Source organism: Oculina patagonica, chromosome 2 (assembly GCF_052425735.1).
Source record: "Oculina patagonica isolate OP01 chromosome 2, crgOcupat, whole genome shotgun sequence".
In the NCBI taxonomy this organism is placed as follows: Eukaryota; Metazoa; Cnidaria; class Anthozoa; order Scleractinia; family Oculinidae; genus Oculina; species Oculina patagonica.
Window position 1 is genome coordinate 38,917,172 of NC_135759.1, and position 15,661 is coordinate 38,932,832.

The 15,661-nt window shown below is 40.6% G+C and overlaps 1 pseudogene across 1 annotated transcript; it reads left to right on the forward strand.

Annotated features, from left to right (window-relative positions):
• The first annotated feature begins 827 nt into the window (after positions 1-827).
• Positions 828-8,912, forward strand: LOC144644639 (contactin-associated protein-like 2; annotated as a pseudogene). Its single transcript, XR_013569158.1, has 4 exons — positions 828-1,126; positions 3,444-4,971; positions 5,873-6,800; positions 7,980-8,912. The product of XR_013569158.1 is annotated as a contactin-associated protein-like 2 (transcript).
• Positions 8,913-15,661: the final 6,749 nt, after the last annotated feature.

Sequence of the window (15,661 nt, forward strand, 5' to 3'; positions counted from 1 at the left end):
GCCGATCCTAATTCATAAATTATTATAATGTATTTTGACAACTTTGACTGGTTTTATTGAAACTGTATTAGGAACGACCTCGGAACGGCCAAAAAGTACGGCGTCTGAATCAAGAGGCGTACTTTTGTCAATTTGGATCGGTCCAAATTCGAAGTACATGAAAAGATCGGCGTCTGAATCAATTTAGAACGGCTATTTCAATTTGGAACGCCTCACCCGTTCTTCCCGCCTGGCTTGGCCGAGAATTTCGCCTGTGGAACGCCTTTGGAACGGCTTTGATTCAAACGCCGTACTTTTCATGTGCCGATCCTAATTCATAAATTATTATAATGTATTTTGACAACTTTGACTGGTTTTATTGAAACTGTATTAGGAACGACCTCGGAACGGCCAAAAAGTACGGCGTCTGAATCAAGAGGCGTACTTTTGTCAATTTGGATCGGTCCAAATTCGAATTGAGTTCGGCTCATGAAAAGTTCGGCGTCTGAACCGGGCCTAAACGTTGTGGAGTACGCACCAGTAGAGGGGGGATGGGGAGGGGGGGGGGGGGAGGTTAATTGGGCAAAGTGAAGAAGGATCTTTTCCTGCTTGTAAGATGAACTTGTTTGCTCTGTAAGAAGGAGCAAACAACATAACACAACATAATAGCAACAAGAACAACATCTTTATGAGAGCTGCAAACTATCGGCGTTCCAAAACGTTTCCAACCAAATATGTACATGTATCCGGAAATGAAACCAACAAAGTGATAGGAGGAGCTTGATATCCGTCAATCAATAAAATCGAAGTCCCCATATCTTGCGATCTTTCCCACGTGAATTGTTTACTTGTGGATAACGTCGTGTTTTGTGAGAGTTGCAAAGATGGAGTGTTTGCGGACGGCTTTCGTTGCCCTCGGCCTTGTACTTTGCATGATTTTGAAGGCAGGTAGCGAAGAAATACGAGTAGATGGCGATGATTTTGTCGCATTCAACTTGAGCTCGGTACCTTGGTTATCAAGGATCAAGAAACACACACTCATGCTTGATTTCAAGACGGTTCATCCAAATAGCTTGCTGGTTTATATTGGAAGTGAGGAGCAAAAGAACGATTTTGTGATGCTCGACTTAGTTCGGGGAAAGCTGAGGTATGAATTCGAAGTTTATTTTATGTTGAATTGTAAGATTTGTGTCAAACTTTGTACAGTTATGGAAATTCTTTAACTAATATATAAGAACAAACGTGACCTACTCGAGCAGCAAAATTGATTTTGCAGTCAGTTCAGAACCATTTATACATTGAAGGCTGTCATTGACGATCGTGCACTAAGAACTAAAATCTCTCTGAAGTATGTTATTCTCAGAACAAACAACGAATGGCATCCAATTACTATAAATCAGTTGTTCAAAGTAATTCTCAGGCGATTTATTGAACAAGGTCATTTCAGTTAAACATATTCATGTTTCATCTTTCAAAACATTTCCAAAATTGCACTCTCCGTGCGACACATGGTGAATCTTTTGTCAAATTTTTATACGCGAGAGAAGTTGAATGACCATATGATATTAATCCGACCACTTTATTGATGCAATTATAAACACAATTTACCACACACTAATTTTAGTAGACTAAAAGCCTTCTTTGCGACGGGACGGCTCTTTGAAACCATGCTTATTTGCTTTTCAGTTTCCACAAATTTGCTCTCTTTGTTTCCATATTTTTCTAAGATACAAATCTATCCGTGACATTCTTTTGAAAACATTTGTTTAAGTTTCAATCACGTTGTAGCAAATAGTTGAACACGGTGAACAATGTTAAAAGAAACATATTGATTAGAAAGCTTCTCTTTGCTTTAAAACGCATTTCGCTAGTTTTAAGTCCGAAGTGGTCTCTATTTGAATAGAAAATTGTGGTCAACCTTCGACCATTTGGCGGCTTCTGCAGTTGCAGATTCAATTTTTTCACGTGCACTTTAAATATATCATATTTCATATATTCACTTTGTAACTTTTACTGTAATAATGTACGGCGTGTTGTTGATTACGGAAGAGTGTGGGTTATCCCAATACTAGTAATTTTGATATTCGTGTCGATTTAAAATTCAGCCTTTTTCAGAAGTCCATAGAGCCATATTGTTTTCATAGGGGCTGGAAACAGGGGGAACTGTAGCTAGGGGTGCATGCCCCTCCCTCAGAAAATTTAAATATCTAGGTTTAATATCTTAGCTGCAGTCTGAGAGCATTTGTGATGAAACATGACAGATTTTAAGAGACTGTTTGTATAAAAATGTTCTTAGAGAAAGAGGGGAAGGGCTTTGGTCTCTCTTGTCTTTATCTGTCCTTTTTACGCCCATGGGATGCTATAAAAAGGCCTCCAGCCCCCTTGTCACTGCCTACAAAATCTGCCAACATTTTCTCTCAAGATTTAATTCATCTCAACAATAACGAGCCCGTTTGTTCTTCAAAAGTTACATTCAAGTTACAATTACAATTTTGAAATCTATAAAAGAGTGTCATAAATCAAAAAGTATCCATTATTTTAATTACCCGTTTTAAATAGGTCTTGTGGCGATTTTAAGGCTAATTTCTGTGGTTGACCATAAAACTAGAAATCATTGATTTTTTTGCCTATATACCGTGGGTCAAATTTCAAATCAGGTCACTAGTTTCTGTCCCAATTTTCTCAGAATGGGAATAAACATGTTGTAGAACAACAGTTCCTTTCTAGCTTACTATTTGACAACTTTCACCCTAAAATAAAATACCTTACAGGGTATTTAAAACCGCACACTTTATCAGAGGAGTTTTCTCACTTCCCCTGTTGTTCCTGCTTAAACATGTATTCTATAATATCAACTTTTTAAGTTATTGTGATCTTTGTTCAGGTTGCAGCACAAAAAACGAACTTTCTAATCAATCCATTATATCACTGGTCATTAGTAACTAAAAGCGTTTTAAATGTTAAAGATGGCCGACGTTTTTTTCATCTAACTCTTGTGACTGAAAGTAATAAATATCAAATTTAGGGGAAACAAAGAACTAACTATCATCTTCAACGTGTGTCCTAATTTTGGGTATCGAAGGCATTTTCATGAACACTGGAGCGTTTGAGAAAAAAGATTGTCAATGCTACTGAGCCATTTTAAATGCGTTAATGAGATATTGGCTAGTTCTGTTTGATTTTGCGGTGTCTTAACTCAAAAATGCAACGGTACAAGTATTGTGGAATTAATTCACTTGGTTGCCCTTTCTCTGCAACCATGCGACTTTTGAAATTATCTTTTACTTAGCGATTCCTAGGGACTTGCCTCCTCCCGTTTTTTGTAAGTAGCAAGGAAAAGCAACCAGTTTATTTCGCCCCCTCCCTTTTTTTGAGCATATCTAATCCGACAAGGAAACCTCAACCTGTCATGTGAATTCATCAAATGATTTCTTCATCAGTTGATGCTTTTTCTTTCACCACAGAGTCACTATAAACCTCGGAGACGACATCCCCACTCCAAGAGGTCACCTTGTACTTGGAGACAATTTGGCGGATAATTACTGGCACACAGTTAAGTTGAAGCTGGTCGGAACACAGTTAAATGTTAGTCTTCGTGGGCAAAAATACCACACTGTATTACAAAGCAAGCACAGAAGGCTTGATATTAACACAGGGTTTGTTTTCGCTGGCGGGGTACCTCAACATACGTCAAACATTCTTCAAGGGTATGAGCTGTCGTCCAATCTTAAAGGTTGTCTTCGAGACGTGTTTTTTGACAAACAGAACATTTTTGCAGCTGGCCCCATGGAAGTGGACGGAAATCACAGAGTTTATGGCTCCCCGGAAGAAAATTGCCGGCATGTCAATTTTATAACGCTGAGTTTCCAGCACGAAGGGAGCTTACCTTCGATTGCCTTCGCCCTCAACAGGCAAAAATCACTTAAGTGTTAAAATGCGGTTTCGCACTTACTTTCCGGACGGGGTTTTAGCGGTTAAAGGCTTTTATCCCTATCGGTTTGTTGGTGTTTTCCTGGAAAGAGGGAAAATGTTTTTGAAAGTTGCGGCTGACAACGGGAGGCCAAGTGATTCAGGTAAGCCGAGGGGAGGATTTGAACGATGGTGAGTGGCATGATTTTTCTGCAGTTGTCAGCAGGACGAAGATGACGCTTAAAGTGGATCAACTAGATGAGATAATGCACGAAAATCCATCCCTGAAACAAATTAAAGGCTTCAGTGACCTTATCTACATCGGGTACGCTCGTAAAGCGCCACACTTCTTCGGATGCATTCACGATTTACGAGTGGACGACAAGGTCATCGAGTTAGACCACATACCCTCTGGTTTCAGACATGGTACGTTGTACGATAAGTGTAACATTACAAGTCACTGTTTTCCTAATCCATGCTTGCATTGTGGCACGTGCAAAGAGGCACGGGCTGGTGCAAGCAGTTTCTCGTGTAATTGCCAAAGGACATTTTACCGTGGGCCTCGCTGCGAACAGCCCATTTACCTAAGGTCCTGCCAGGAGTACAAGAATCTTGGTCTGGCCGACGACGCCAATTGTAAAGTAGACCCGGACGCTGAGGGACCTGCCGGACCTCTGAAGGTCCTTTGCAACGTAACTGATCAAGACCGCGCGGTAACGCTCATTAATCACAATAAAATCGGACCTCAACTCGTTTCCGCCGCAGATTTTCCACACAAGGATATCGATGTTTACATTCACTATGTAAAGTATCAAGATGATATGGAAAGAATCAAGGCTTTGATAGCACAAAGTGACCAGTGCCGTCAGTTCGTGAGCTTCAGGTGTTTTGGGTCTAAACTTATGCTTTCACCCATGTTCCCTGTGAGTTGGATGGGAGGGGGGCCGAAAACAGTGACTGACCACTGGCCAGGTGCGCCTGCGGGCAGCGGGAAGTGCGCATGCGGAGTAAACGGGACATGCGCAGATCCGAGACTGCCTTGCAACTGTGACGTTGGGGACAAGACATGGAGAGAAGATAAAGGTAGGCCCCATGACCGTTATACAACCGCCGCCTGGTTAGCTCAGTTGGTAGAGCGCCGGCTCTGTGCGGGGGGTGTGGATTAGAACCCCAGCCGGACCAACACTCAGGGTCTTAAAATAATGGAGAACTTTTATTCTTCAATTAGTTTTCGAAAAGGAGAACCTTGGGGGGGGAAAACCCCCACAAAGCGGACGGAAAGGAGCCAAAAAAAAAAAAAAAAAAAAAAATTAATCAACAAGATAAGTTTTCAGAGTGCGAATAGTCAACGAGTGGCAGAAAAATACTTTGGTAAAGAACAACAGTCGAAAAGTCTACAAATTAAGCTATTTTTAGCGAAAGCAAAAAACAAGAGTAAATACACCTTTCAAAGCCAACGAGAGAACCAATCAGATTTTTAGATTTGCCACAGAGCACGATGTATAATGGGGGCAGTTTCTTGGTGTTGCGGATAGTGTGCTCACCAAAAGACGTTAAACAAAGGACTCATAAACTTCAACAATTTGCAATTCCAAACCAAAGCACAGTAGCTAACCAACAACAGACGGAATCGGCGAACGTGTTTACATCCTTGTTGCCGCCCAATTCAGGCCACGTGATTATTTATTTGGAAGGTTACAATTGTATTTGCCACAGGCAACTGAGTTCATGCGAGTTTGTATGAACAGGACAATTGTAACCTCCCATGCAGATGAATCATCACATGGCAACAAGGATGTAAAACACGTTAGCCGATTCCGTTAAAAGTTTGCGCAACAAAAAGATATACCCACGATACAATATAATGTGTCCGTTACTTACAAAATGACTTTGTAAAGCCTTTTTCTGCAGGAGAAACGGCTGGATTTTCTTATGTAAAGAACTTTCTCGATAAAATTCACTATTTGTAATTTATTTCCTTTAGGATACGTCACAGACAAGTCCAACCTACCCGTCACCATGCTCCAGTTTCCATTGTCGGCTGCTCAGTCATATTATACCGTCGGACCACTTGAATGCTTTGGAACAGTCGGCAGCAATCACAGCGAGTTGACACGCGAGATGGAACTCGAGGCCTCGCGCTTCCTCTACTCCTTGTGCCGTGTTGTGAACCCAACAACTCCTGAACCTCGTTCCAGTACTCCCACTTTAGATTACACCGAGCAGGAGACTGAGCCGACAACATGGATGACTACAATACCGGTGATAACAGCTGAACATGTCACACCAGTTACCATGACTACAAAGGTGTCTACAAATAAAGGGGTTGTCGTTGAGGTGTCGACATCACAGCCAACTTCAACAGACGCAAACATCCCTTCAGCTCATACTAGCGATGAAGCGACCCAGACTGTGTCTGATATCAACATTAATAGTGAATCTCCTGTCACTACATCCACCCCCGTTGTGTTTTCATCAAGCGTGATCAGTTCGGACACACCATCAAACAATACGCAAGCTCTAGGTGATTCAAACGGTGATTTGACTCCTTATGAACTAGACGAATCCACTAGCGTACAAAACCCTTCCGCAATGTCCTGGCAACTCGGGATAGCCTGGGCGCTGCTGTCTATTTTGTTTCTCATGTTTGCTCTGGGCGTCGGCTACATTGTCAACAAAAGAGGGGGCTTTCTCAATTGTGACTGTTTGTTTGGAGTTAAAAAGAAGAAGGATGAGGAGACGTTGGCGGAAGTGTACGGGTTTCCAGAGGTGCGACTGCGCTCCCGCTCCGGTGAGCTGGATTTGTCAGATGTCCGTCGTTCTATGGAGGCTGGAAGTTACAACGTTAAGTCTGGGACGATTGCTTATGGCGAGTCGTTTTACATGTAAAGAAGCCACGGGCTGCATTTGAGGCAAGTTAGTATTGTTAAATTAACCCTTGACCCTTATCGAGTTTCTGAATCATTACCTTTGAGCTTCAATTTTGCCAAAGGTACAAAAGAGCTGCGAAAGCTTCTAATACAAGCGGTGGAACAACATTTTTGTAAACCGAAATTCGAAGCGCTCAATCCGCTGTTTTAACAACTTCAGTTGTAGTTTATAGAAAACAAAAAAGGTAACAAATTGAGCTTTACAATATTGCGCGTTGATCAAATTGTTTCGCGTGAAGTACAAGATCAACACAAGGAGCAAAAACAACAACAACAACAAACAAACAAACAAAAAGGGGAGAGTGAGTTTGGATAGTCCAAGATTGGTCTGCATGAACTTGAGCCGCAGGCCGTGGAAGCCATTTTCCATGTTTGTATAAAACTATAGAAACAAAGGCTAATTAGGAGGAAATCCGCCAGGACTTCGAGTAGTTATTGGACAAAATTATGTACCAAAACTATTTACATCTGATTGCAAGCTTTTGTGTTACTGCTTCAAATATCTTATCGAAAGAAATCTTTTGTAACAACACCAAACATCGAAAACAAATTTCGAAGTTCCAGTGAATTCCCATGAATCGCTTAAACGATGTGAGCTTTTGCCCATAGCTTGTGAACTTTGAATATCATTTTCTCAGACTCTGATAAGAAATTGTTGTACCAGAATTATTTCCACCTTATTGCAAACTTTTTTGTTACTGCTTCAAATATCTTATCAAAAGAAATCTTTTCTAACAACACCAAACATCGAAAACAAATTTCGAAGTTGCGCTGAATTCCACTGAATCGCTTAAGACGAATTTACAAAATGGCTACACGTGAGATTTTGCCTATACCTTGTGAACTTTGAAATTCATTTTCTCAGACTCTGATAAGAAATTGTTGTTCGTGTTGTTACGGATAATTACTTACATCTTTACCTTTTATTAAGGGTAGGAAATAACGCAATAGGATTTAAATTATTCTGGTACTTGATTTTTGTCCAACTTTAATGAATATTACTCGACTTCCTAGTGGATTCCGTCTTAAAACCAACGAGAGCTCGCGCTTTTACTAAGCTATTTTCTTAACTGACCCTGACGCAAAACACTACATGTAGTCTTTCAACACTAAGTGCCATGGTGTCCATTTCTAATCCTTACATTTCTTTCTTCCTTGCAGTTATTAAGCAGACCAGTGATTGATGTTGAGTTTGGAAGATAACGTTGATTGAGCTTGTCTTATCAGTATTTCTTATTTGTAATCTTAATTGAATGCAACTGAGCACGAAGAATAATTTTTGTTTACATTACAAAAGGCCTGCTTTAAAGAGGTGTTCTAAATATTTTGTTAACTGTTCTCAATTTTTAGCAATTGCCCAATTTCGAGCTAGTGCCCCATCGGAGGATAGTTTTGCCAGTTGCAAATTTGCATGTTGTATTTTTGTTTGACAAGGCTCGCCATCCATAAACTTTATGAAATCAGCAAAGAAACAACAGCTTTTTACTTGTTTCACCACATGACTTTGTGACGTTTCCTTCTTATAGTTAGTTACCTTTTATTTATAAGTTATATCCTTATGGCGATAAGATATAAGACAACTTTTGGTGTTGTGAGTGAAAGCTTATAACTTCTTGCGCAGGGGAACTGGGACGAGATTGGTGGAGGCGGATAGATCTCAGGCTTCGCAATTTTTTAGTGTTGCCCTTTGTCGACGATGCAAAACGAGTTTCGTTACAAGACCATTCATTACAAAGTATGTGTGACTCGTTGTCCTGTTCATTTTCATGCAAATAAAACAATTTTTCGTATGAAAGGTTTTGCACTATATCTCGTTTTCAACCCAGGACAAAAGGCAGTTTCGTCCAGAACGTTCCATTCTCTGGAGGAAAAATATGTATGATATAATCAGTAGGTATTTGTTTGTATGTGTATATATATAAACCATATCAAATCTGGAAGGTATATACTATATCTAATCCGCTGGAAGAACAGTGAAAACATGTTTTTCCGCGGTCAAACGCGGAATGTCTCTCTGGGATGTTTCAGACGAAGAATACCAGAACAATTTAACAAATCATCAATAAATTAAGGAAGAGTTCATTTTCTTGTTGTATTTAACTCATAAATAAAGGTATTTGTGCCTCTATTTTGGTTGTGTCGTGGTGCTCATATCAGAAGATAAATTGTATGATAAATGGGAATGGGGCTAAGGTATGTAGATTTTACGATAATTTTGGTACGTACGGACTGGAACGGAAAATGGGTTTTTCGTAGCAGCTAAAGTTTCTACTAGCAAGAGCAAGGGACAAGTCGCCCACGCCGCGGTTGCTTTATTCAGGTAAGCTGTTGACAAAATTGAGTTTAAAGCAAGCAATAACGAGATCTTCACTGTACTGTAAGGCGGTAAGCCCATCGATTCAACCTATTGGGGAAAATGAAGCTTGAAAAAATGCCAGGGCTTCAACGGAATTAGAACCCATGACCTCCGCGATACCGGTGCGATGGTCTACCAACTGAGCTATGAAGCCACGTATCTTTCGCATGAAGGAATAGATAACATTGTAAAATAAAATGTACAATTATTTTTGCACGGCAGGGTGAAACTAGCAATGACGCGATTCTTACTGTGAGCAAAACCAATTTAAGCAGTCACTCGGGAAAGAAGCCGAAAAAATTACTAACGGGATATAAAAAAACTATATTTAAATAACTATTATAATAATAATAATAATAATAATAATAATAATAATAATAATAATAATAATAATAATAATAATAATAATAATAATAATACGTAAATTTTAAAAGGAGGCCTCCAATCACCTACGGGTGGTTTTCGGACCCGGGTCCTATAATCGAACCCATGAATTCCACAATAACGGTGCAATGTTCTTTTTTCGATGCCTTTAAATTTCATTTATGTTATGTAAACTAAGATTTGTCAAAGAATGTAGATTTAATAATATTTTAAATGGCAAATGGTCAAACATTACCCATAATGCATGACTGCCGCAACTGCAGTGGAAACTTCCCGCCAAACCCATGATCACGTGACGATATTTTGGTTTTACCAGGAAAGACCAAAACACCGATCTGATGTGGTGTGTACACAATATATTTTTAAATATACCATAACGCTCTTGTTTCTTGGCCACTTCTTCGCGATACAAACAGCGGCAAGCCAACACCGTCACTCCTGAAGATGCTTGTTGTAGCATGCGAACGTCAAGTCTAGATCTTCAGACCATGCGTAGTCCATGTGTTATGTTTGTTGCTGCTGTTTGTATTTTATTTCTGGTTTAAATACGCTACACTTAAATTTACGAATCGCATCGATTTAAAAACTGCGCCCTTGTGTAAAGGTAAGGCATATACATTAATTATTGTTCTTAGGAAGGCACAATACAGGCACATCCATAGCCTGGCTTAATATAATTTGGACTTTCTTTCAGAAAAATTATGCATTTTCAATTTTTAATGTCGCGCAGGTTTATTGTATATAAACTTTAGCATGCTTTCTTTGACAATCGTCACAAAATATTGTGATGTCATTCCGCCTATTATTTCCCACGAGAAAGATTTAATCTGTACCCTTCGCCGCCCACAGTCCAACTCACCTTTGGTGCAAACGAGGCCAGCAACGCTATCGGCGCTGTCGCCTCGAATGTGCAAGGCATATATCAGTTTTGTTTGTTTCAAGTAGAATTCTGTTAACGAAAATTCATGCACAAAAATGCAACAGCCTCATCCCGACGGCGAGCATTTTACGGAATCTTCAACAAGTCTCGTAAACAGCGCAGACCAAGAATTTCCCGCGGACAATCGAACAGCTGGAATTATAACCGGTCCAGAAATGGAATTCGTGCAGACGCATTACAGCCCGAGAGGTGTTTTGCTGATGTATTTTCGGGGCGACGCTGCGGCAGAAGTGGACAGGCATTTTAGTAGGACCTTTGCGGAGTTGTGTTGTTTACCGGGTTCAAGTCCATCGGAGAACAATATGGAGGACTCACATTTGCAAGGTAGATTTATAACAATATGGGAGTGTCATAATTGCTCTTCAAAGAAAATTATTTATTGCACATAGATTGGCGCATAACAAACTGGTTAGGTATATATATGCATCAAAATTCACTTCATCACTGTCAAACAGTCGAATAAATAATGTTAATCTTGATAAAAATCTAACCCGTTTGTTTACCTTTTTAATTTTTTTTGTTAGTTAATAGTGTCAAATTACTGATTGAAGCTTTCTTTTTGCCGAGTCTCAGATATGTTTGTTAAACTCCTTGAATTGAGCGAATTAGCCAGAAATCACACCTTACGTGCAAAAATCAGAATGCAAATTTGATTTCTCACCTTGGTTTTATACAACAATTCGTGGCCTCAGTGAATGTACGATCTATTTCATATGTACATTCTTTACTGATTCTGCATTCCGTGCCACGTTTTTGTAACAAATTCAATCTGAACATTGTTTCACCAGATGCGCTTTTCGGCAACCATATTTATTATTTAGATTTGAAACCCTAAAGCCTGGTTTGAACTGTCTTATTTAACTAAAAGATACTGGATCTTTTATCCTATCGAGACGTCATCGTTGTGAAAACGAGCAAGACGAGCCGCAGGCCCGTAGAGAGGGGAGGGGGGGGGTGCGATGGGTGCGTCCGCACCCCCCGCACCCCCTCATGAGTCATGGAGGTCCGCTTAAATAAATAAATAAATTAAGAGACTATTCACATTCAATATGGTTCTTTGAGTTGAAGGTCCACCATTTGTAGATTTGCGCGGAACAAATTTCGTGATTCTAGGTTAATTTCAACCGATACATTCTACCTAATATCCTACATTGACCGTCATTGTCGAACTGTTCGAAGTGCTATAAATATTCCCAGGCGTACCATATAGAGAGGAGACTGAGTACTTGATGGGCTCGGAAGCTCCCAAGAAAGTTGGAACTTGCCACAGTGCTACTGCTATTAAAGGGATCAACAAACCGACTCTGGCTGTAATTGCCAATTGACACTGAAATGAAGAATTCCATCTTTTTTCCTGTCTTTCTTTTATGTGCTGCCGTCATTGTTAGCTAAATAAATTGTAAATTACGTTTTCAAGGTTGTGTTTCGAAAAATACGATTTAAATTTAAAAATGTTCCAGAATTATTATCGTTGTTACCTTCATTTGTACCTGCTTTTTTCCTAACCAACTGTCATCAAAACGCACGAAATGTTGTCTCAGATAACCGATTTTTTTTTTCAAAAATTCCTGGGGGAGGATACTCCCAGACCCCTCTACGTTGCCACGCCTGTGGCGCTAAAGATTTCGCGCTGGAGGCGCTCATACGCACCCTCCCATGCAAAATCCTGGTTTCGGGCCTGCGAGGTAAGACTGAGTCCATGTGAGTCTTTCTTGTTACGCCGGGTGTGGACGGTCAAATACATCAACTTTTGCCAACGCCCCTCAACGTAGGAACGGACGGTCATCAGCTGCAGCAGCCTGATTTAAGCACAAATGGGACAGCTAACGCGTCATGCTTGTAACTGGACAGTGGAAATAGACAGTGTAATCGTCGTGCCTAAGTAATTGGACAGAACACTTAATTTGCGCGTGCGAATATGTTTGGTTTGTCGTGCACCTGGGTCAAAAATAAACTTAACTGTTTTTATTTAGTTATGGTTATTTTTATTTAAACAGCTATAGGACTTCGTGTCATCCAATTCTGTCAATAATCATACTCGTGATTAAACAAATCGAACTCCCTTTTTTGCCGTAGTCCGATTTCTTTAATCACTCGTATTATTACGGACCGAATTGGACTTCACCCAGTCCTATTACCATTATAAATTGTACTCAACTCAGTTCAATTACTATTACTTATTGATTGTTTAACTGACAGACTGTTTAATTGATTGATTGATTGATATTTAGGAAGGACATCTCGTCCTATGTCTCAGAGGAACCTGCCTGTCTCGTTTTGGAATCCCTCACATTCGGACCAATCCCAGCACTTGCAAGAAACCTTTAATCGCCGTAGCAACCCAGTAAACATGTTTCAGCAAAATCATAACCCAACAACCCATTCTAACAACAGCTGTCATTCAACTGGTCACCATGGAAACTACAACCAAAGTGGGCCATATTTCGTTCGGGCGCGAGCTATTCCAGTCTCCTATGCTCAGCTACCAACGGGGACGGTGAAAAGCTTCACCCCAGGCCTCACGCCGCAAGCTTCTGCACAGCGTTGTCGCGCACCCGCGCCTTCATTTCCGCAGGAGGCCGCTGTACAGAGTACCGATTTACAGCCGACCACCATGAGATTCAATCCTCGCTACAACTCTCTTCTGGTCCAGCCGGACGTGAAGCCTCATCTACCAGTCGTCCCTGGAGAGCCGCAGCGTACAAAAATTGAAGGAAGAAACAAAGATCTAGAGGAGTTTCCAGGCGAATTGCTAATGAGAAAAGGAGAAAACTAATAAGAAGTTAACTGAAATTGGTTGAGTTTGGTCCGTTTATAAACTAACTCCTAAGTGCGCTAGAGATCTGCGGGTCTGTAAAACTGTGTTTTACACGTAAAACAATTCTAAACCTTCAATAAACTATATATGTACCTCTTCAATAATGCAAGGACCACTTGTACAAACATTTTAGCTGTCCGATCAGTCTTATATTTAGCTCTACGTCATAAACTGTAATAAACAGTATTAAACATAAAAGTTTGCCTTAACTGTATTGCAGGAGTCGCTGATACCATGTTCACTCTCTCACCTAAACATGTTATGTTAATGAGAAACACGTTTCTCCTAAACGTGCATTGTCCACAGTGGTTACCGTAAATGATCTAATAAACGCCCGGGGCGTCTATTAAATTTTGGAGTTCTTGGGGAGCGTTAAATAAATATGAGGCATTTATTAGAGAGAGGCGTTTATTTCACTTTAACTGCAACAAAGTCTCGAAAAGTCAACAAAATAAATACAAGACGCTTAGTTTGCTCGCGAAGTAAGATAGAAAACAGGGTTTGTGATTTTGAGATTAATCCATTCTGCGCCAATGCAAAGCCTGGAGATGTCGTTCTGGGGGTACGGTCCGATGTTTTCATCGTCATCGAGCTCCATCGGGGTCAACCATGTTGGTATCGATGGCCTAGCTCTTCGACGTTAGCCTGCTCCATGCTCTCTTCGATGTCCGAGTCAAGTAAGAAACTCAATAAATAGCGTGATTTTACTCTTTGGAGCGTTACCTTGGTTTTTGAGGCGATTCTTGGAGCGGGCGTCTATCAGACACGGGGCGTTTATTAGAGAGGGACGTCTAATACAAGCTCTACACTTCACGCTACTAGATAAGAGGCGTTTATATGAGAGTGGGCGTTTATTAGATCATTTACGGTATGCGGTTTTACGGCACTCGCGTGAATGATTGCTAGTGACGCGTATTTTACAAACTCCAGAGTATTCGGCAGGAAAAGTCACCGGCGGAAACAATGCATTTCTTCAGTTTCTGAATCAAAACTTGCTAGTTGTCGAAGAAATCTATTAGTTTCACTGACGAAAATTCTATTGGGATCGTTTATGCAATACAATTCCCTTCTCTGCATTAGGAATATTGGAATCTCCTCGGGATTACTGAAGTTATGCTGACTTGAACTGGCGACAAGATTTCGCGCTTCCTGACAGATGTCGCAGCCTGTTCTGGAACCCAGATTCTTTCTTGTGTTGACTCGCGGTCAACTTCTTTGGGCGTGGCCGAAGCGGGAACTTTAAAGCTCAATTTTGCATTGAAAAAGTGGAGGAATTCAAAAATTTCTTGTTGAATACTTGTTTACGTACTTTTTGAGATACGAAAACCACATAAAGCCTGTAGACACTTTAAAACGAAAGGGAACTTGCTTCCCTTGGATGTCGATGTCGGCCAGGACTTTTAACATGTGTTTGTTCCTGGTCAGTGAGATCTAAACTACCTTGCGAAGTGTTTTAAATCATGCTCAGAATATTAAAAACATGTTTCGATCATGATTCGCGCAGTTCACCGCCTGATCTAAACACTTTCGCAGTGAAACATGTTTAATTCTTGATCAGACTAAACATCTTTTTGGCCCAGTGTGAACACAGCATGAGTATCACCGGATTTCATAAGGGCAGTCAGTCGTTGAGTGTTTGTGTTTTTTTTTTTTCAAAAGAAAAATAAACCACAAAGTGCATAAAACGATTAGTTCCTTAAGAAACCTGCAGTACTGCAGGAACGGAAAAATGAAACAACAATTATGAACGGGAAGATCTGATTGGTTTAATTAACGCATTTATAAATAAGAATACGTCTAAAACATTTAAAAATTTCGCGTGCAGGCGCCTCAGTTTTGACGGCGGACCTTTCAACGGAAACGGGGAAGCGTGGAAATACGGGGGAGTAGTCAAGTAGGGAGTATAGTCAAATTTTTCCTCGTGAGTTCGCCGCACGCAACAACTATTTATGTCGCTGTTTTGCCCCTCGGGTACGCTGCTCCACCTCCGAAACGGTAAGCACTAGCTCGATTCGAAAATAGCTGACGTTTCGAGCGTTAGCTTATTGGCGGAACCGGGGAAAAAGGATAAAGGAGCTGTGTGTCTTTTTTTTTTAGGAGTGCTTCCTGGGCATTTAAACTTCAGACCCTTTTTCAGGACTGCAAAGCAAGTCGAGTCAGACGGCTGAAAACTATTAAAACTGTCCTTTGATTAAGTCCTAGATTTCTAGCCTGTGTACAGCCGTTCCCCTCTCCTAAAAAACTTGGGGAGGGGGACGGCTGTACACAGGCTAAATGTTTCGACTAGACGTCATTCTCAGTTAGTTTGCGTAAGGCTAGCCCCTGATGAACATTGTCTGGCCGAA